General features: G+C 34.8%; 1 pseudogene; it reads right to left on the bottom strand.

Moving 5' to 3' along the window:
- Window positions 1-525: 525 nt before the first annotated feature.
- On the bottom strand, window positions 526-16,550 carry LOC133198117 (inverted formin-2-like; annotated as a pseudogene).
- Window positions 16,551-22,032: the final 5,482 nt, after the last annotated feature.

Below are 22,032 nucleotides of genomic sequence, written 5' to 3'. Positions count from 1 at the left end.
TTTTCTGCAATAGTTGCAACGTTAATAACCGTACTAACAAAGACAGACATTTTATTTTTTTTATATTTATATCTGTGCAAATAATTTAAATGAAATAGTGTATAATTGATATGTACGTCATTGTAGAGGTGATCTGCGTAGTGGTGTTTACTGACTGAAAATCGGCAATTGTTTTTTTTTTTAAGATCTGTTTGTTTGTTTATTGTTTAATGTCCCTGCCGAAAATTTTTCACTCATATGGACACGTCACCAATTGCCGGTGCAGAGCCCCAAATTTTGACCTATAATCGGCACTCAGGACCATTGAGCAGTGAGGGATCTTTTTCGTGCCAGTACCTACTGCGACACGGGACCTAGGTTTATACAGTCTCATCCGAAGGACCGGTCTCCACGTCCAACAGTGGGATTCAAACCCTCGACGTAAAGGTCAACTCTTTACTACGCGATTCTAGAGCGAACGCTCTACCCACTGCGCCACGCGGGCGACGGTTTTCTTAAGAAAAAAAGGAGATAATATTCAGTAGATTTAACTATTTATATTTATTTCAAATCATTGCTAAGCGGTACTGACTGTCATGAATGCATTTTTATCACTATTTTGCTGTAGAGAATGAAGAATATAATACATTTTGTTCAATTGCGTGTTTTGTGTTGTCTGTGTGAGTATGTGTATGCGTGTGATTTAAATATTAATAGGCTTAAAGAAGAGATGTCATTCTCGTTTCGCAACAATGTCTATTGTCGTGTGCTTCGTAGTTTGTGTCCGTTCTGAATATCCTCCAATAATCGATCTATGATACAATCATCCTCCATCTGTTCCCTTTTCGCTGATGTACCTGAAAAGACAAAAAATACACAATATATATACTCTTATCTCAATTAAGATCACAACTTTTCTTAATTATATTGAAATTTCTAATTTTATAATATACTTTTAGCATGTTTCTTTGTTATTTCCTCTTCTTGCTTTTACCTGCGCTCTGCCAGTTTTTCTTATTGTTTCCTTTGCAAATTTTCCTTTTGAAGAGTTCATAGAAATGCATTTATAAGTAAAAAAGAATTCTATTTTTATCAAGATCAATTAACTAGGGATCCGTATTTACTTTACCTTTTGACATCGTTTAATATTATCACAGAATATATTCATGTCGCGTATACACTCATCTATTTTGAAACTTTTCTCTTTTTCACAGAAGTAACAAACAAGTTGCTTTGTTAATTCACTTATTTTCTCTAAACCCTCATCCAATGACGTCATTTCCTTTTCTGCTTCCTGTAATTATCAATATTTATTTGTCCATATGTTTCTAGAACATCAGGCTGACCGTTTAGATTAAAAGAATATTTTATTGTGTAATTTTAATCAAATCTTAAAATGGTTTTATTTTACTTGCCTGTACAAACATTTCGAGTAGCTTCTTGACGTCATCGGGACATTTTGTCAGATCTCTTTTCAGGCCGGTAACATTGCCCTTTGCCTCCTTTACTTCCGTTGTGAGTGAGTCCACTGTCAAACTTTAAAATTCTTAAAGGTTTGTAAAAGGATTTTATTTTGATGTTCAAAGATTATTGCTTATCATCACCATAAAAGGGTTTGCTGTTATGTTAATAACTATGATATTATACATGCTATTATTATACCATTAAGTGTATTTTTCTTTCATTTCTGCCTATAATTTATTTTGTATTATCAATGAAGCGATTTTATAGGATTTTTTAGCCTTAGGAAAAAAAAATGATTATGAATGCCGAGTTTGGAAATTTGACATACTTTGAGGCTATGGTCAGATGTTCAGACATCTCCTCAACAAATGATAAAGCGTCTTTGTTTTCTTTTTCAGCTTCCTCAACAAGATAATGTAAAAGAGTTACCCTTGGCTTGTTAGATCTTGTGTCCATCAATTTATTTAAGGAATCTATCCGAAAACCCATTGCGTTGCCTGCATACCCACCCTAGTGATAAATGGATGATTTGTAGTTTTTTTCATGTGTAAAAATAATATTGTTTTTTCAATGATTTACTCGTAAGAAGTATTAATAATTAAAACATGTAAATGTTTTAATTCTTTTTACCAGATATTGTTGATACAAGTACAAAAAACATGAACTCTATAAACAAACGATTTAAACGATTCTTCTTTTTCTTGATTCACTGTTTTATTTCTATAATTTTCTGGAAAAAATCTACAGCCAAGAAAATACCTACCGCATTCATGAAATTTCCAGTATGTAAAACATATCGTAAGAACACTTTGAGAGATTCATTTTCCAGGAGACATTGGCATGTTTTTACCACAGCGTTGATATTTGGTAGAAGATTGTCCATTGTGACACGAAACTCATCTTTAAGCACAAGACCGTTAATACGGATTCTGTAGGCGGGTAACTCGATCAGTTTTAAGTAGAATTTCTCTGCATGTCCAAGTTTCTCCTTATCTCCTTCAAATTCTTCAAGCATGTTAACCTTATAGAAAAAAGATGGTATTTAAAAAAATGATTGATTCGAGCTTTCTATAGGTAAACTTACACATTAGTGAAATGAGAAATGAGAGTAACTCTGTTTACAAATCATATTCCAACCAGAATTCAATGCACTGATACCATGTGAAAAACAACAGATGTGAGAAACGTTTTCCCCATCTGAATAGTAAAAAAACAAGTCTAGATGACCATGGACCACAACTCTCACCTGAATCAATTTGGTCCTGCTGTTTTACATCAGCTTGGATGTATTCCCGTGTATTTCCAATCGCTTTTTGTATCCCCATCCTATATTTAGGGACCATGATTTGAAAAAAAAATGAATCTACACTATCAAGGGATGGTTCCACATTAATATAATAAATCATGGCTTCCCTGTTCTTGAGAAGAGGAGTTTTAAAGATTTTGTCCCTATATAATCCCTACTGTGACCCCACCCTACCCCTTGGGACCATGCTCTGAACAATTTACAATCTAAAATACCCCGGAAAGCGTTTACCAATGTTTCATGTTTTCTGGTCCAGTGGTTCTTGAGAAGATTTATAAGGTTTTTCCTACATATTTCAATGTAAAAACTTGATACCCTATTATCGCTCCACTCAACCCCCGGGAACCAAGATCCGGACAAAATATAATGGACACAAACTCAGAAGCTTTTATATAACTTTCATCTTCTCTGGTCCAGTGGTCATTGAGAAGAATTTTCCTATAGATTTCAAGGTAAAACTTTGATCTCCTATTGTGGACAACCCTACCCTCAGGGGACATGATTTGAACAATTAACAATCTAAACGTTTTCAGGAAGCTTTCACAAATATTTAGCTTTTCTAGTTCTAATCCAGTGTCCTTGAGAAGAAGATTTTCAAAGATTTTTTCTTTCTATTTCAATGTAAAATTTTGTTTCCTTTTCTGTCCCCATCCTTGCTTTGTAACAAATTTAGATAAGTCGTTTCTCAGAACAAGTTAAAAATGTGAAAAGTTTACAAACGAAAGGAGAGAGATAGAGAGACAGACGGATAGACTCCGGACAACACGTGATCAGAGCTTTTAGTTCTGGTGAGCTTACAATAGGAAATATGAAAAAAATTATTTTAAGGGTGGAAGATGTAATAGATGATTGGCGGAGCTGCCTTACAAACAACGGTTTAGTGATGCTAAAACAATAAGAAATGATTTAATCATGGAGAACGTAGAGGCTTAGACATACAAACTGGGGTCAGTTGTATTTAGTAGTCTTTCAGTTCATGGTGTGCAAGTCTATGTTCTAAAGAGAAATAGAAAACAATTCGAAGGAGATGATTAGAGCAATTATTTTTTTTATTACTTTTTCAGATAAATAAACTAATCCTATCTTTCTCTTCCTGAAAAGTGCTTTAAAAGTGCTTTTACTCGCGTTTGGGCGTATTTCCTACTCTCCATCGTTATTTATATTGTTTAGAGGTCCGTGTTTGCTCTGCTCCTATTTTGTATTGTTTAATTGACTTTTGAGCTTGAATACTGTTCGTTATCTCCATATATTTCATATTAAAGCAAAGTAGTTACTCATTTTCCCAAGCAAGTTTCGGTTTGAGAACAGACTCCTCTTAATTTCTAAACTTATCTTTTTTATCAGTTGGGCTAGTCTCTTCTGTACACACGGTAACTTCTATTTCTAACCACTGATATAAAAGATGGAAATTTCATAGTCTATTTTTGTTTCGTTTTAAGTGGGCTAAATTTCATTCAATGGTAGTTAAACTTAGTTTTGTTTAATGTTTCCAATAACATACAAGCTTTAAACTATAGTTAAGACAGATATTTTCATTCCAGTAACATTTTACATGCAGTTTAAAATGCAGAGCAAAATTTATTACATTTCCCCCGAAATAACAGCATAGGCTCACTATTCCACAGAACTGCCGTCATATTGCATATTGACGTCATGTATTAATAGTTAGAAAAGTGACTGCAATGATAATTAGGTAAGCCTTAAGGTCAGACGAGACGTTCTTCAGATATCTGTTTTGTATACCTTGTATTATATCAAAAGCTATTCATAATTGTCATTCTCTTGTGATTTCTAAATTGTTTTCAATGTTTTGAACGTTTAAGTACACCTAAAATTGTGACATTGGCAATTCAAACCATTACCCTTAAGGATTATAAAAGGAATATCACTCTCTGGTCTCTTGCCCAAATGCCCTGGTAAAGTACGCAGGGGTAATAAGGAAGCATACAAAATATTCTACCTTGACTTAATCAGTGCTACATTATGACGTCATGGTAGGCGAGATGACGTCAATTTTAGAATACAAGTTTTCGTAATATTCATATTTAGAGATGTAATTTAACTCTAGAAAATGAATAGAAACGTGTAAACATTAACAAAAATAAAATGTTTTTATTTTGTTATGCTGTATTTGTCATTTTGATTAAAATCTACCACCGATGACGTCATATGTGTACTTCAAGTAACTTGGGAATTGATCATGTCGTGTAAAGAGAATCTGGCTAAGACGGCATGTACAAAGATACGTAAAATGGAGTTTAAAAGCAAATATCCTGAATATTTTGTGAAATTCATATGGAGTTCAGTTACTTAAACAGGTATGCTAATTTATTTTCATCGATTGTATTCTCTTCGAAGACAGTCAGCTATATACGTATCCCGGTCGGCCTTTCCTCTGTCATTTGTGACAAAAATAATGCAGCAGAACAACAATAAGCTGTATATTTCAAAACATAAGATTTGTACAGATGGAAAGTTTGCCTCCTAAAATACTTGGAAAGTGCTGCTAGAATCCCGAGTTAAGCATGGTTTTACGAAAAATCTCGGTTTATATGTATAAAATTCAAAACATAGGGTAAAGTTTCGTGCGAATGTGTGGAATTATTATTTTACTGACGGGACAGTGGGATTCTAGCAGCACTTTTTAGGCAAAATAGATGTTTTCCAACTATATTATTTACTCAAAGAAATTATTACACTTCGGGGTATTGTTGTTCTGTTAGCTTTTTTACTAAGGAAAATTTGGCTATTAATAGAAGTCACGTGATGCCGTGGTGGTGGTGCACGTCTTTGCGTTAGACACTCTTTTATCTTTATGCAATAGATAATAATAGTTTACATTTATCAGCGGTTTTGGTAAATTATCAAACTTAATTTTCTTTAAAAAGTCTAAATTTCCAGAGAATTGACTTATATGCTTCCTTAACATACCCGCATAACTCAATTTTTGGTCACGAAACTTGTTTAAGTAGCTATACTTCAATGACAAACTCTCGGGGAAAATTATATATTTTTGAGGAAATTATCGTCTGGCCTTAACCTACCCGTGCGATTTCTGGGACTGTACAGGAACTACTTTGCGTCTGATAGAGTTGTCCCTTGTGGACCAAGAAAGACGTTTCAGATATTGTAATTTGACTGTTTTACATATTTGGTTAAATAAGATTGTACTGTACCTCATGTATTTTATTCAATCGATCGTTTTCTAAAAACATATTTGCTTAATTTATAATACCTCTTCTTCCTTTGGAAGTATTTTCTGTAACCCTAGTTAACGCTCCCTGCCGATGACTGCTACATCACCCCTCTCTATCATTGAAACGATTTCCCTATGACTACACTTAAATTGTTTCAGGAAGATGTTTACGTTCATACTTCGTTTAACATCAAGAAGCAGTATCTGTAAGAAAGTTTTCTTTATGAAGTATTTTAATTGTCTCTCTTTCATCGGAAAAGAAGCGAAAAAATGGAAGGAGATATTTAAAGAAATAAGAACATAAAAGGGTCCTTGATGAAAGAAACACGCAGAAGTAAAGATTTTAGCATTGCTACTGACAGTTTATGTACGAGGTACCTCTCGTTCATCTTGACATGATGTTTAAACTTAATTTAAAAAATATTACCATTTATACGAGCCTGATCTCGGATAAGTGAGTTTATTTCAGTAACCCTAGTAATATTTATCTATTCCGGATAAGTTACGTACATTCGGATGAATATAAATTTTCACCCTTAGTCACAAGATATCATTCCGGATAATTTAAGTCCTTTTGTATATAGTCTAGAGTGCGACACATATTCTTACGCTCATTCCATTGTTTATCCTTTTGCACATGTAAATTGAAATTCAGGATTTGAATTTGTGCATTGGCTTGTAATTGACAAGCAGTTGACTTGATTGATATTGAATTGATTGATTGAATGATGATTGATTGATTGAATGATGATTGATTGATTGAACTTGATTGATTGAACTTGATTGATAATTGATTGGTGACGTTCATGCACTTGTGACCTACCCAGTACATGATCCGCCCGATTTGGGTCGTCACATTTGTTGTATTGATTGTTGATTGTGGGGCAGCCCTGTGGTAGCCCCAGCAAATTGATCACCGCGGCCAGAAGCGCCAAATTACACAAGCAAAATAATATCTGTTGTTTGTTTGATTAATAGGGAATCTGCAATAAATATATATGATTGGTGATGTGCATTATATGCATGTACTTGTTACCTATAGTGAATCTTACCTCTGTGGGGAGTTTAATTTTCTTTTCTTTCTTTTTCTGGAATTGCTTCCGGCAGAATTCTTGTTCTAAGGTCTCGTGCTTCACGGGCACTTTATCTTTCATACTGATAACTTCCTTCCAAACATTTCCACCAGTTGAGGGTATAAAGGTTATTACAAATTTGCTAATTTTTTTTTTAGCAGAATCTTAAATCTATTGATTCAAATAATCTCCCTTGCAATACTATTCATAAATAGCCAATTCTTATTCTAAATAAAATAAATTTCCACATTAATATTTATTCAAATTCTGAGTAAAATAATATAGTGAATTCATGTATCCATCTTTGCACTTACATGAAATACTACGAGGAGGTATCTTGGTCCAGTTGATTGTTTTCAATTTGCGTTTGGGAGTGTAAGTTCACACATTACAGGACCCCTGAGGGTTTCTTGATGAAGGGGTGACCGCTATACCTGGGAGCGGTGGTGGTGGAGGTGGCGGTGATAATCCTAGTGGTGGAGGAGGGGGAGGCACCGTACATTGTGGTGTAGGAGTAGGTGGCGGTGCTGGAGGTGGTGGCAATAATCCTAGCGGTGGTGGGGGTGGAGGAGGAGGAGGCACTGTACATTGTGGAGGGGGAGGTGTTGGTGGTGGTGGTTGTGGTGGAGGAGGAGGAAAAGTTGGAGGCACCACACTTTCTGGTAGTGATACGTCTTTTCCACAAAGAAGACAATTGTTGACATGTGTTACGTCCATCAGAAATGCTTTCTTAACTGTCTTTTCAATAAGTTTCCAACAATCGTCACTGAAAAGAAGTTCGGGTTTAACGTTTATGAGAGCCAAAACGTGTCAAAATTAATCAACTCACAGATTAATTAAAGAAAAAAATCGTTTTTGTCATAGCATAATGAACTACATGTAATCGTGACGTTCTCTTTTTATAATAAAAACTAGTAAACGGAATATATGCGATGTTTTTTTATGAATGTGAACAAAATGAAGAAAAAAAAAATCTTACCTACTTGGGTCTTCTGGCTCCGTGTGTAGGAGTGTTTGTAATATATTCAGAAGCATCTCAGCCAATGGTGTATTGTAAACCTAAATTTAAGGCAATTCTATTAACTCAGAATTTTCACTATTCAATTGATCTAACACACGTACATATGCAATTTCACTTAGCTTTTTCTTAGAGAGAAAGTAATCGTTAAGAAAATTTGATACCAGTCTTGTTTGTTTTGAGGGAAAAAAGTCTTCCTATCTTCCTATACTTTTAAATCCAATTTTATGGGTAAGAATTTTGAGCTGGGAAATGGAACTGTTCTAATAAACAGTTTGCTTTAAAACTTTACGTGCTACACCTTGACGATTAAATATGTCTTTAAAAAATATGAATGTTGATTTCTCTGATAATTTGATAAATCACAAAAAATCAATGTTAAATTATACCTTATCATCAGTGTTGCGTCGAGGTTCTTGTACAGATATAAAATATTCCTATTATAGAATTATTTCTCTATAAAATGAACAAATCCACAATACAAAAGAGAGAAAAAAAAACTAACCTTGTGATAGAGAGCATTGAATACCTCCCTCACACTGTTTATGTCAATCCTGGCTGGACTCAAAGTCGCCATTGCCTCGTCATTTGAGGCTTTCTCGTCGTCAAAGACATCGCACTGGATGATCGTTTTCTCGTCGTCCTCGTTTCGCATATCATTGATCACATCAAGAAGGTTTAAGCCTGAAAATTATAACAAGCATCATTTTTTTTTGTTTATCAGCATTATATCATAGGCCCGTAGCAACAGTTTCAATAGTGTTAAAGGGGGGGGGGGCAACACCCCTCCCCCTCAAAAAAAATCTGACATGCAAAAAAGAAAAAAAAACCTAAGCTGACCAATAGGTGGGGATTAACAACTTTCAAAAATTGTCTGACAAGCAAAATTAAACACACACACACACTCACACACACACACACACACCCCTTAACTGTCCAAATCCTGGAATTTACCCATTTACTCGGTGACCATCAGGTCCACCTCTCAATTAACTGAATGACATAGTTTCATGCAGTTTTACATCATACAGATTAATGATAAATGTACATCTTACCAATAAATTCATTGCGGATTCTTACTCTCTCCTCCTATTCTTCATTTGCCACAATGACACAATTAACAAAAGCCATTAATGGTGTTCTGTAGGGAACCAAGTCTGCCTTTTTCAATTCATTTACGGTCACACTACCTTTGTTTCTTCATCATCTTGAAAACAAATATAAGATGATAGCTATGGGGACCACCTGACATGCATTTTTAATAAAAATGATATTATGATAATTGACAAAACCATTTAATACAAAATTCATGATTTCAAATATTCTTCATGTTTTTCATTGAAGTTTAAGATATGTTTCAATAAAATTTAAAATAAAATCAGATACTTTTTTTAAATATTGTTTCTTTACTCAATGCTGTTCACTTACCTGCGTTGATTTCAATTTTCCATTGACATTAACATTATTTTCATTCTAAAATAAAATATTTAGTAATCTAAAATAGATGGAAAATGGCCTATTGATATACCTTATAACTGTCCAGAGCACCCATTGCTACACTGTATCCTTCACTGGAATATATACACAATGCTGAAAGTAGTTCAAATACTTGCTTTTTCACCATTGCATGGCTTGTGTCCAATGCTTGAAAATAATAATGACATATTATCTATATAGAGGAAATGAAAAACAGTAATATTTATTTTTAAACATTTATTGTTTGGCGTTGTTGGTCGTGGCATAATATACATGTATAAGCAGCAAAGGGTCGCCAAGCAGGGCAGACCCAAAATTCAATCAACAACACAATACAAAGCAAATCAATTATTTGGCTGTTCCAGGTTTACCGCAAACAGTCATTTACCTTTAAGCTTATTAATGTTTTTTAATTATAAAAAAGTTTTGAATAAATTCAAATATAGCAACAACAAGCATAAAAAAAGCATGACAATCAAGCAGCATTTGTTTGTTCCGGGTTGACCGCGAACAATGAAATAAATTGTTAATGTATTTACATTATAAAATATCAAGCCAATGTTCACAGTTCAATGTCTTCAAAATATCATACACAGTCAGATGCACAAGGTTGAAACATCAGTTGAATGGATAGGCGCAAATGCCACATGACCTAAAACTTAAAAGTTTAAGGTCACCCCACACATGGGGAGCCCCATTCAACTGACCCACGACCAACATGTAATGGTAACCACCCATCTTAACAGTGGGTGTCAGGAAATACTGACCCACACCCACTGTTAAAATATTCAAGACCCCCCTGTATGTTGTTCAAGAATACAGAATTGCCTAACGGATTTAGGTGCACCTTATCACTAGCCAAAAAACAATCTATGTTCCTAATGAGATCTGGGTGCTTGATATAAGCCCCTCCTAGATGAAGTACCTGACAAGCAGCTGCCCTATTCAATCGTACACGCGCCCGTTCCATGGCAGAATTGTCTAACGAGTGTCTGTATGTAAGGCGTGGCAAAATTTGGGACCAAACAAGTCTTGTATTGGGGAGGAGCTTCGTTAATTTTTCTATATCTTCTTTCATTATTGTAATAAGCTTAAACAAAGGTAAATCTGGTTCCCCCAAATCGTTCCCCCCCACAGTGAATGAGCAAGAAGTCGGGATAATCTTCATATTTGGCTAATAACAGTACTTTTTTCTTTAAATTAACTCTAAACCTGAGTAGCCTTGCCACCAGAAATCCATCCCTAACCTTTCCAATCCTAAGTGAACCCCTCCTGTCCTAAGCAAGGCGGCCTGAAAGGCATGCTTAACTATTGATGACCCAACACACCAAACAGTAGAATGACCTGTAAAACATAAATTTTACAAACATAATTTCTTAATAGGGCAGCGAATATAAGACTTGTAAACTTGTGACTTCCATCTACCTGCCTCCCTAATATAATCTGGATCACACCCTTGTTGGTAAGCAGAAGTTGCAGCCCCGATTCTAAAAGAATGGGCTTTATAGCTACAGCTCTGAAACCCAAGAAGATTTATTGCTTTATGTAAAACTGCTGTAAATTGATATCTGGTTAGAGGACAATGGTCAAGATGGCAGAATGATGGCCCATTGACTGCAGGTCTTATAGACAGAAACTCTAGCATGTACCTAACTGGGCACTGGAGAGTACCAGTTTTTTCAATGCAAATGGTAACCCTTTCCCATACTGGTCATTTTTGGAATGTCTTATGGTCAAATACATTTTAGAATTGTCACAATCAAAGTTAATGTCTGACCTATGAATGATAGTATCAAAACTATTTCCCTTTGACAGTATTAATTCCCCAACTCTCAAAAACCCAAAAAATGCTAACATGCATGCAGCTTGAAAGAGACGAGACTCATACAAATTTGTACAGACTGATGATAATATGTGAATTATTTTACACAGTACAGAAGGGGTAATTGGAAGTCTTGGATCTTTCTTAACTGATAATCTCTTCATGCCTTCTAACATCTTACAAACCAAAAAATTCTTTGTGATATCAACTAGACCTCTGGACTTGCACTCAAAACTTATTGCTGATAGATACAATCTAGCAGTTGATGAAGTAAACTTTTTCAGAGATAAATATGCTATAAATTGAACAACATGCTCTGGGGGTGGAGGCCAAATATTTGAAAAGCTAAATTCATCCCTAAATTTTTGAAATGCAGTTATTCCAGTATCGTATGCTAGCTTTGTATTCTTTGATAAGGAGGCATCCAATAGTTTTTCTACTTGCAACTGCAAATCAAATGAAGAAAATTGGTTGGAATGGGTTCTGGACTTTCCTTTGCTTCTGGAGCCAATTCCCTGAACCGCCACCACTGCTTGCGAGAAATAGAATCAGCAATACTATTATTACTACTAATAATGTGTTTGGCTTTAAAAATACAATTACATTCCATAAGCATTAATACCAATTGCCTAACTAGCTTCATTACTCTCTTGGACTTGGAAGTTTGTTTGTTTACTATTCTGACTAAAGCAAGATTGTCAATGTGAAACAAAACCTTTTTGCACTTAAGGTCATGACCCCATAAACTAATTGCTAATACTAGGGGAACTAGCTCTAGAAATGTCATATCTCTAAGAATATCAGTCCTTTGCCATGGTAATGGCCACTGAAAAAACACCCATTTACCCTGAAAATATGCACCACATCCAAGCTCTGCACTTCCTGCACTATCTGTATATAATTTTAGTACATCTGAACTTATCCACTCTTTATCTGGAAAATAGGAAATCCCATTGAACTCCTCTAAAAACTTAGACCACATATATAAATCCTCCTTCAACTCAACTGATAACCTTACATGATAATGAGCTTCTGAGGCACCACTCATAGCATCGTAAAACCTACGACTGAATGCCCTACTGGACCTTATTGCTTTTCCAAAGAAATTTAACATTCCTACTAATGATTCTAGTTCTTTCAATAAAACTGATTTTCTTGCCAAAAAGTCATGTATAATTTGTTTCAGAATATCAACTTTTGCCTGAGGGATCCTAATCAACATATTAATGGTATCAATCTCTAATCCTAGAAATGTAAGTACAGAAACAGGGCGAATGGTCTTATCCTCTGCTAATGGAATACCGAGCTTAATAAACATATTTATAAACTCTGACATTAGTTTTTGACAATTGTTTGTTCCTAACCTTCCAGCAAAAATAAAATCATCAAGATAGTGATCCAATGAATCTAACCCTGACCGAACTTTTGTTAACCAATGCAGAAATGTGGCAAAAGTTTCCCAAATTTTGCAACTTATTGAGCACCCCATAGGTAAACACTTATCTATGTAAAATAAAGAATCAATTGAAAAGCCCAACAAATCAAAATCACTTGGATTTACAGGAATAAGTCTAAAAGCACTTTTGATGTCTACTTTACCAAGCAAGGCCCCTTTCCCAAGATTAGCTATCATTTCAACCACATTGTCAAATGATGAGTAATGGACAGAACATAAATCTGGGTCTATGAAGTGATTTATGCTTTTGAACTTTGGATATGAAAGGTGCATGATCATACGCCAATGGAATATTAAGAAAAGGACCCATAATCCTACCCATCTCTACTTCTTTCCTAACTTTATCCAACAATTCCTCATGATGATCAGAGGCTGATGTTAAATTTTTTGACATACAATGAATCCTTGGACCATTGTAATGTAATCTAAATCCCTCATAAAATCCCTGTTTTAATTCAAGTGCTGCAATTTTATTTGGGTATGTTTCAAGACTTTCAATTAACCTGTCTACATTAATTGGTGTTTTTCCCAATTCCCATAGGTCTGGCGGAATATGAGTAATGATAGTTAGTGCTGGGCAAGTTATGCCTTGGAAGCTTTGATCTGGGAATTTGTACCTGTGGTCCACGGGGGCGAAAACGAATAGGAGCAACTGATGATAAGGAAGGAATTTTGGTATTTACCTGACCATAGTTATTCCCATAATTGCCTGATTGAATTTGAGCTTGAGGGTAAGATGATGCCCGAGGGCACTGTGAAACTGGATGGTTACCTCGACATTTGATGCACACATGGTTATAGGAACATATTGGGCGCACACAAATCCCTTTATAATTGTAATCAAAACATGTGTATGTTGACAGAGAGGGGACTGTGCTTGGGGTTTGAAATGCATTTGTTGGGCACATGTAAATAAGCCACAACTCATTGTCTACATTTCCCCATGGAATTGCTGGATTAAGGCTACGACGAAGACGAAATTGCTCGTCATATTTTTTGAAACCAAGACCCCCAACCCTTGATGCTCCCAACCTAACATCATGCATGTATTTGAATAACCCTTGAACTGAATCAAGGTGAACTGCAGAGTAGATGCTGCTATATATAATAAAGGCATCCGTCCATTTTTCAATGTTATCAATTTTGACAGATGGTTTATTAGTTTCCCTTGTGACGAGTTCCCCCTTTTCATTAATGTAGATAGATTTTTCTGAGGGTACAGCATTAGTATTGTGAAGCAGCAAAGCAAGATCTACATAAGCTGAACTTATTATTTTTGATTTAATATTTTGTGACACATTAACTGCAAGCTGATGTGTAATACTTTGAAGCATTTGAGGTGTACCTTGTGATTCACCCATGGCATTCTGAATAACCGACTCTGAGGTACAGGGGGTGATGTCGCAGAAGATTGCACACCTGCAACTGTCGTTGTAGGGCTTTGAAAACCAACAGTCCCGCTATTTTTGTTGAGTTGTTCAAGGACGACTGGAACCATCTCAGACTCTTTTTCAACCTCTGCTGGGGCGACTTTGGGTTGTTTATGTCTTGGCTTGGTTGCTTGCCTTCGCAATGTCGTATCCTTGGTCCTCTTTGATTTGACCCATGGCATTGTGATATCACAAACAAAATAACAATAGCAAAAATTACTTTTTAAATTTACACTAAAATTTTCTACAAAATATATAAAAGAATTAAAGTGTACAAGCCGCGTTTGTTCGAATTTTCTTAACGATTTCAATCCCACGAAAATCACCCTTTAAATACAGCTAAACTAAGCCATCGATATAAACAAACATCACCAATGTGTCTAAAATTATTCTTTCAAACAAGGTTTTAGAAAAATAAAGCAGGATTGAGATTATTTTTTGGAAATTTTCAAGAGCTTAAAATTATGCTACCTTTCAGTTCGAAGCGCATGTAAAAAAGGATGGGTATACCTAACCCGATTTTGTACGCCGAACTCGAGCAAAAAATTTCCCCATAAGATAAAGGCATCTATATTATATTCATATAGATGCTGTTATTTTAAAAAAAAAGACAGACAAAAAAGAAATTAAAGAGAATAAATAAATATAAAATTAAAAATAAAATGTAAAATCATCAACATTCTGCGTTCAACATACATATGGAACTCTGCTTAAATCCATTCACAGTCGAATGCAATCGTGAAAAAAAAGTTAAAGAAAATGAACAATCCGCACAAAAGATATACGAATACCACTTGATGATATGATCTTAAATGTATATTTCCTAATCTTTATTACTAGTTTCATATTTGATCAGTACATGTATTTTGACTCGTGCTAAATTCAGAATTGGCAAGAAAACAGAATTGACAGTAAAAAAAAAAAAATTTTGAACCCAGACGATTGATATTATAAAATACTTTCCAAAAACCAATAAAATGTAAGGTACATATAGTTCAACAGATTCGTAATAACAATTAAGGACAGGGATTTATCAGTCTATTTGGGAAACGCCATTTTTGGGGGGAATTGGGAAAAAAATTATCGGCTTTTTGATGAAATTGGGAAAAATTAAAAATGTTGCTTAAATCATGTATTCAGGTGTAATTCATTTATCATTTCAGCATGAACTCTAATATGGGCAACTAAACAGACAATTAAATATGATCCAACTTCATACAAGATCAATTATGAATAATAGACTAATAAAAGTAAAATTGACTTCAATGAGTATTAATTAAGTGTTTATACAACTTAGGGTAGTACATGTGTGTATGAGATTCCAATTTAGGTCATTATAGAATCTGTTTCTGGAGATTATAATCCTCATGCAAAAAATTATACTAAGTACACATTTTCTCAAAGTCCTCTTTTAATATGTATTAATGCAAAAAATATATATTTTTTTTTCTATTTGAAATAATGCCTACAGTCCTTACCATTCACTCGTAGATCAATTGAGTAGGTAGAAATAACTTAATAAATTATATAATTACACAATATTACCATTTTCAGAAAAACGGAGGAAATTCGGATTAAAAGTGGGCGATGTTTTCAGTGTTTTTAAACATCTGTTATGACTGTAGCTTTGCTAAATGAGTTGAATGGATGAAAATTACAGACATTCTGACAATTTTACTTCGTGTTTTTCCAAGAATATTAAATATAAAATCTTTGTTCACCAATTGGGAAAAAAATACTGCCAAATTGGGAAAAACTGAACTCATTTTTAATTGGGAATGGGGCCGAATTTCGGCCCCTGAGAAGGTACTGATAAATCTCTGAAGGAAATCTCACCGCATTCGATTAATCTGATTTGATGGGCATGTAATTCATAATTAAGTGACACCCTCTATGTCTGCTTCGGAAATCTGACGGGAAAAAAAACTTGTGTGAAAAATAAACTATACCTTTGACAAGTTTCTTCGTGTAGCTTCCATTCTGAACAAAGAAAGATAACACCTCCTTAGAATTTACCAATTTAGTAACACAAACAACACATTCCAAAAGATTTACGGCTTCGGAAAATTTTGTAACTCTCCGGTTTCCGATTACGTCGACGACATCTAACAAGGCATCAAGTCCGCCTGAATTCAGAAACTCTAGCGTCCAATTTTTATCCAGTTTCTTTATTTTCTTTTTAAGAGCGGACAAAACATTAAGGGAAGGGTCCTGAAGCAAATTTACACAAATCTCAGGGTCAAGTTTATCAAAACGTAGACGAATCTGACGAATAACCTCTTTCACCACTTTTCGAAATCTCTCTTTTCGAGATACTTCTTGCATATTTTCCTCGTCTGACGACGACGACGATGAAGACGACGTATTCACAGACGATGTTTCCTGTGATGAGCTCCTCCGATCATTCATTTTATTTTTATCTACATTGCTTGTTACGCTAGAGTGGAACTGGTTTCGCTTTTGCCGACTCAATTATGGTGTCTGATTGTACATGTACTACTTCAACGAAGAAAATAGCTTGAATGTTTCATTAATGATATTTTTGTGCAATCCAAGCTGTGTCGTTCAATTCACTTTATGACATACTTGAAATCTGTTAGGTTTGCCGAGCCACGATATACAATGTACGCAGCTATGTTAAAGTGCGGGTCTGGGGTATAAATAGCAGCCAATGAGAAAAATGGAGGAAATTTCAACTTTCTTGCCACTCTTCACTTCGCAGGAGATTTTTTTGAAATTATATCTATACCGTCAATAAACATCTTCCGAAAGTTGTTGAGCAATCTAACTAAGCTATCAAGTGTGTTTGGGTGTTTACAACACAGAGTAAAAAATATATATACAGCCTATAATATTCATTTTAAATTCTGAGGCGATCGAAATTTCAAACTTCTTTGGAGTTTGATGGACAGCTTTAGAATGTTTACATTTACACCGGAAATGCCCGTCGCTATTGACGCATGCTAATGGCCGCCATATTCTCACCTCAAAAGAAAAGACGAAAATACTCCGAAAATAATCCTCAATACTTTTTATTATCCTTTCATCAAGTTGTAAATTGGAAACAAAGCCCATGCTTAGAACACAGAGAGTGTAAACAATTATCACTGTGGGTCAGTCATGCTGTTTTAGTCACTGTAGTGAAGCATCACATCGGCGAGATAACAAAGATTATCATATATATATCAGCGTGACACGTGTCTGTGGCTGTCAGCAGGGTTAGACCCAGAAAACAATCAAGTGGAAATGAAAACAAAAAAATCATAATTATAAAGTCACACTATTAAAAAAGAAATCTTCAAAATATTTTTTAGTTCCAACGATGTCCCATGTATGGCTTATTTTTTGGATTCGGAAACCAATACCTAACAAGTTCTAAAACGCATTCTGGTAAAATATCCCTACGATGGCACACAACGTTTCGTAATCTTGGATCATTGAGTAAAGCAGTTCTTTTCTTCGCTATATATCTCTCATCCAAAAACACACCTCTATGAAAAAGCATAGTCCAAAAGAATTTGTACCTTTCTTTTCTAAGAGAACTGTTCCGTGTGTTTGGTGGCACAGGCTCCGATGCCCACCACATTTGTTTATTGCGTTCGTCAGTTATGCAAGGTTTACATAAACAATTCTGACATTCCTCACAATTTTCATTTTGCGGGATAAGGTATGTCCTTTCAAAATTCATGCCTTCCACTTCATTTCTATCATTTTCAATTGTATCTTCATTCATCTCTTCTAAATCCCAGTTATTAAAATTAAAGAATTGTATAATGGCTTCTCTTTGTTCGGAATTAACTCTCAATGAAATAACACTTTTCTCTTCTTGTTCCTCCATTTTGCTACAATGAGACCGCGTTTTGTTTTGGAGGGAAGTTTTTCAGGGGAGAGGTATATTAAGGGACTCAGGATTTCATTTAATTTACTATAAACTCTATTTATTGATAAAACTGGAAATTATAAAAGTAGATGACTGGTTTTAAGAAATATATATGTATATATTTTGGATACTGCTTGTATTTCTTTGATGCACATATATTATGGATGTTCCCCACTGAGCCCTCTTATCCTTCTCTGTATCACAGCTAGGCTGATTTATTGACATTTGGCGGGAGGTCCCTCCATGTGCCTGTGGAAGTTGGTCAATTCCATCTGAAACCTAAACAGGGGTAGTGGGGGCAACCATGTGTCAATTTCTATCATAATATGAATATAATTCTTCCCCATAAAATTATTAAAATCATTTTATCAAATAAAAGTTAGAAGTGCTATTAAATTTATAACAATATTATTCACAAAAAGGTAATTGTTGGTTGTCATTTTTTTTTTAATTACAACTTATCAAAAATGGTACAGCCCACTGAAATATGATCCCTGTTGTATAGATAGTTTAGATATATTATATAAGATACAACCAGGAGTAAATTCAAAGAATAATCGTCATTAACTAAGCTTTATTAATTATTACTAAGAAATTATATCATGGCTGAAAACAAACGAAAGCGTCCTCCAACTTTTAAGTTAGAAATACCAGCTAACGAAGACAAGAAAATTAACATCTTGCAAAATCTTCAGGAAGTCAGGGAAATGTTAGTCAAACAACTAGGTAGACCTGTTAACAATGCCGACATCATGGAAAATTTGCTTTCTACCTGGAAGAAGTCAGTGACTGAAGATGATCATCCAAAAACACCTGGAACGTATATTAATGTTCAGAGAAGTCAGGTTAACCAGGACTTCTTTGTGACATCGTTGCCTTCCGTGAAAAAACTCATGGATGTTGCTGCTGTACATGGAAAACATTGTGGAGGAAAATTGGAGGTAAAAAAAGCAACAAAACGGGGACATGTCACCTCTTTGAAACTGTGTTGTTCAAGAACTGATCGGTCTAAACACAGGTATATTTGGGCATCTTCACCCTACCTTCCGAATGGGAAATATCTCATCAATGAAAAAATTAATCATGCTTTCTTGTGTAGTGGTATGCTACCATCCTGTTATTCTAGATTTTGCAGAGAAGCAGGATTCGGTGTACTTTCTGTAGAAAAACGGAATTCGTTTTTTAAAATGTACAAGACATTTGTCCAACAAGAGTACGAAGATTCTATTAACACTGCTTTACTAGAGGAAGTTGGACTATATGACAATCTAGATGGAATTGATATCATAACTGACGCACGGCATGGGTGGCGGAAAAATGCCCAGGACACCAGTGTGGTGGCAATAGGTGAAAAAACGCACAAAGTTCTCAACTGTGTGCACATTGCAACCACTGACGATCCAGTTACCCAGAGACATGAAAAAATTGGAACTGAAAAAATTTACGAGGATCTTGACAACAAACAAGTTTCTGTCAACGTCCACACACATGACAGAAATATGTCAATTAACAAACTAGTCAGGGAACGTGAAAATGGATTTACTTGCAACCAAAACGACATTTGGCATGGCATAAAAAATATTAAGAAGGCCATGTCTGTCATTTCAAGTGGACCACGGTACAGAGAAGGTAAAACGTGGTCCGAGGAGCTGTACGATAAACCGGAGGCCGTGTCTACACATTTCTATTGGGCCATCAAGCACTGCGGTGGAGACATAAGTACGCTCAGAGAGATGTTGGAAAATATTGTAGACCACTATAAAAACAATCATGAAAGATGCCATTCTTCCTCAAGATGTAAAGTGGATCCAAACTACGAATCTTCCCGAGTGGTGATTCAAAACCCTGTCGCAGAAAAACTATTAAACGGTGTGATAATTAATTCGGTGATTTATAAAAATCCGGATGATTTTCGATTAGGACGTGATACTGATTTTGTTGAGAGTTTTAATAACACTTTAAATATATATGAGGATAAAAGAATCGCTTTTGGCAGTGAACAGTATAAAGTGCGAGCATTCCTGGGAACGTGTCACTGGAATGAAAATGTGGGTAGAGACATTACTTCCATTACCTATACACGTAACCCCAAAACCCCACGAAAGCAACTTGGGAAAAAGAATTATAAAAAACAAAAATTTCAGTTCAGGAATAACATTTGGAGGCGTTACATAAAACATGTCTTTTCTAAACGTAAAAATAATTAAAACATTTATGTATTTGCACAGTCTTTGTTGTCTTAGTTTTAGCACGTGTTAGTGGTATGCTGCTGTCTATTAATAGCATTACACTGCAGTCTTATCAGTGGGGAGGTGTGACCTGCTCCCTAATATGCTTAATTGCTGTCCGTGTGGATATTTATCTAGGTCAGATCCGGCCTTTAAGGCTTCCCGAAGCTTTTAAATGAGCTCAAAACATAATATGTCATTGCGAGGTCGGTTTTGGTTTTAATTTATAAGTATTGAACTTTAGTTCTTCCAATTTATATAAAGAGTTTCCTCGGCTATATATTAGCATATTTGTTATGATATCACATGACTTTGTTGATCACGTGACGGTCATTTATAATTTTTTGAAGTGTGTCATATAAATCGCTTCGGCGCAGCTGATTAACACGATAATCATTAACATTTTGTTAAATAAATAAACTCATCGTATCCTTGTGTATCGGAAATGTGCTTGGGAAAAGTCATAGTATTACTTGGGTACAAAATATTTCCTAAGAAATTCAACTTACCTACAAATTTGAGCGTATTTTCCACACAATATCGTAATCTGTATTAAAACAAAGCCAACACACATTTTTCCCAAGCAAGATTCAATTAGAGAACAACCTCTTCTTACAGATTTCCACAAAAATTCTCAGATTAATCCTCATTAATCACCTGCGCCAGACTCTTTTATACACACAAAATAAATTCTACCTCCAACCACGGGTATAAAACAGAGTACATTTCAAAAGTATATTTTTCATAAGCATTTTGAACATGATGAATTTCAATCAAGGGTAGGTAAGCGCTGTATTTTTAAAATATTCGGACATATAAGACTTAAAAAACCTTAAACGACCTGTGAATTTTGCAATAGCTATCTAGCATTTTGCATGCAGTTTGAAATAAAGTGTAAAGTTCATGACACTCTCCCCGACATAACACCTCAAGTTTGCAGTGACCTGACGTCATTTTCCATTATGACGTCAGATTTTGGTAGTTCAGAGACGTGAAGGCACAGAGTGCAGTGTCATATTCTACGGGAAGCCTTAACCTACCTGCGTATAATAGTCATCAAATTGTTTTATACCTAACAGAAAAAAACCTGTGCTTTAAACGCCGACCTTCACCTGCAGATACATTTACGCCTGGGGTTATATATAAACAATCGGTAAAATCTTAAAGATGTCGAAAGATTGACTACTTAAGTTGAAAGAGATTTATTTTGTAGGAGATTAAACGTTTTAGGAATGTTTTTGTTAATATATATTAATGGAATTAATTTTTTCTTAATCAGGGAATATTTCAAAGTTTTTAATCAATAGAAAGAGAAAAGGTAACCATTATTTTCTGTATTTTTGAGAAAAAACAAACAAAGAGAAATAGCCGAGTTTAAGATGCACTAAGCTTACGTTAAATTAAGTGATTTTGAGATACTAGTATACAAATAATGTAATTTTCAAAATGAGCAATTGTCTGTTATATATAGTATTAATTAACGAGAAAAAAGTTTGTTTGTTTTTTTTTTTTTTTTTTATTTTTTTTATCAAATATACTTGTATCAGACTTGTCGCATTTCAAGCTGGATTTCCAATTTAACAAACTTTTTCTTTTCCTTCAGCACAGGTAAGAGAAGATTTGCAAATGATATATAAAAAATACTTTAAAAAAAATCAGATATCGGGATGAAACGTCATAGAGAAAGGGGAAAAAAAAGAAATA

Source organism: Saccostrea echinata, unplaced genomic scaffold, assembly GCF_033153115.1.
Source record: "Saccostrea echinata isolate AGI-Se365-2 ecotype Australia unplaced genomic scaffold, CSIRO_AGI_Sech_v1 ptg000033l, whole genome shotgun sequence".
Lineage (NCBI taxonomy): Eukaryota > Metazoa > Mollusca > Bivalvia > Ostreida > Ostreidae > Saccostrea > Saccostrea echinata.
This window is presented reverse-complemented; position numbering and strand designations above follow the sequence as displayed.